This window comes from Penaeus chinensis, chromosome 15, assembly GCF_019202785.1.
Source record: "Penaeus chinensis breed Huanghai No. 1 chromosome 15, ASM1920278v2, whole genome shotgun sequence".
Taxonomy (NCBI): domain Eukaryota; kingdom Metazoa; phylum Arthropoda; class Malacostraca; order Decapoda; family Penaeidae; genus Penaeus; species Penaeus chinensis.
This window is the reverse complement of record NC_061833.1, coordinates 24,025,198-24,027,697: the sequence shown is the minus strand read 5'-3', so window position 1 is coordinate 24,027,697 and position 2,500 is coordinate 24,025,198.

The following is a 2,500-nucleotide window of genomic DNA, read 5'->3' as shown; positions in this document are numbered from 1 at the left end:
ACTTGTTTCCCAACTTGTGATACATTTTTTTCAACTATAGTAATCCAATCATGAATCATAACAGTATTACAGAGTCAATGGCAAGTCATATGTACTGCATACCTGTTATTACAATTAACAAACCTTACTATGTAATTAACTGGTAATCATAAAACTAAGGAAACTTATAGATATTCAAATATTCATAAACCTATATATACACATTACAGATATAACTAATTTAATATCTAAGAAAAACTTTCTGAATATGAAAATACAATTTAGAATACAGCGTAAATTTCTTAAGCAACCCAAACTCAGATCTAATATTAGATGTAACACTATTTTAAAAATTATCAACTAATAACTAAAACATAATACAAAACTGAGCACCGTATGAAAGGATAAAATACTCTAAAACTGGATGCTATTTCAACAAAGGAATATATATACCAAGATTTCAACAAAACAACTATAAGAAATCAACTAACCAATCAGATTAATACAACTTATTAAAAAAAAAAAAAAAAGTATTCGTGCACAGACAAAGCTCCATCATTCACAGATTAATTCTGATTACAGAGATCTGCTCTACAGTAATAAACAATAAGTTCTGAACAAAAATATCATACTCTATCAACAACCCAAAGTCTTTTTATCGCTGTATTTTTCATAACACATAGCCAGGAATTTAGATATTGTAAATTCATCCTATACACACAGTTTTGATGAACACTGTCTACTCTCTAAAACACAAGTATACTCGAAAGATAATGGCTAGTTTTTGCACAAATATTCAGCAGATTCTTAGATTTGTTTTTTACTCTGGTACGGCAAAAGAACAACTATAAGAAATCAACTAACCAATCAGATTAATACAACTTATTAAAAAAAAAAAAAAAAGTATTCGTGCACAGACAAAGCTCCATCATTCACAGATTAATTCTGATTACAGAGATCTGCTCTACAGTAATAAACAATAAGTTCTGAACAAAAATATCATACTCTATCAACAACCCAAAGTCTTTTTATCGCTGTATTTTTCATAACACATAGCCAGGAATTTAGATATTGTAAATTCATCCTATACACACAGTTTTGATGAACACTGTCTACTCTCTAAAACACAAGTATACTCGAAAGATAATGGCTAGTTTTTGCACAAATATTCAGCAGATTCTTAGATTTGTTTTTTACTCTGGTATGGAAGAAAAAAAAAGTACTGCATTTAAAATGAAAGAACTCTCCCAGTTATGATTTTACCTATGTTACCGTTTTTAACCTTCAATAATCATGTTTCGTAATGAACACAAGATAACCTTCTAGGGAATGAACTGGGAAATAACGAATAACATCCAGCTTTTACATGGCAATTTAGAATCATCAACTCTCAAATATAAAACTCCTTGATCTGTCACACTGATATGCTCAATGCTTAAAACAGAAAGAAAGAAAAGAAAAGAAAATACAAAAAAATGCTAAATACCATGTCATCAAAAAACAAAAGTTAAGTGAAAAAATGTTATTCGATGCTAGGAAGCAGAAAACTGGAGATATAGGTTGTGTGGAAACTCCTATGAATAGATATCTGAATCAGCAGGAACTTGGGCCATGTATATATACAAAAAAATATTTATAAAATACATGTTCTTTATCACTGCCAGGCATGAGGAAAAAATCATACACAATTCAGGAAAAATATACAGTACACACCAGGAAAAGAATGTCGATGCAAAATTTTCCCTAATGCATAGGTAGATTTACAAATAGAACTGTAGGTGACGAATATAGAAAAGGAATAAATGAGACTAAGTAACTCCATCTTCATTTGACAATACATGACACACACTATGGAATGACCTAGTCCCATTCATATTTTTTACAACTGCAAAAATGCAGCAGCACAAACAGCACAAACCAATAACAATAATATATATAAACACACTAACACAGATTCACAATCAACTTGTAATGTATAATAAAAAATGTCTTTACTACTGGATGGAAGCCCGTAAAAATAATCTACAATACTGGATGCTAAAGAAATTCTGCAAAGATGACATACTTGAAATCAAAAGCAATCTTGTGCATGGAGCACAATAATTACTGAAAGTTTCATACTTTTATGCCAAAAATTATATGTGAATAATAAAATGGAATTAAATGGGGGAAGAAGAAAAAGAGGAAGAAGAAGAAAAAAAATGTTTTTAAATGGTGGTGTTAAGTTATACATGTTATAAGTACTTTTAAATCACATAGAGAACTTCATCTCCTTCTATAAAATATTTTCTTCAAAACAATGCAATCCCTTGCAGACAAGTCCTGTAACATTATGGTTAGGGATTTCACAGTATGTTTAAGTCTCATAAAAGGCATTATCAGGTACATAAGCACTATCAGGTATCAAAGAAATGACAATAAGATTAATTTGCTAGCTGACCTCAAACAGTAGATGTGCCTATGACTGTTCCCAGTATTACTTCAATGCCATGCTAAAGAATCTGCACAGATGCAAAAGACA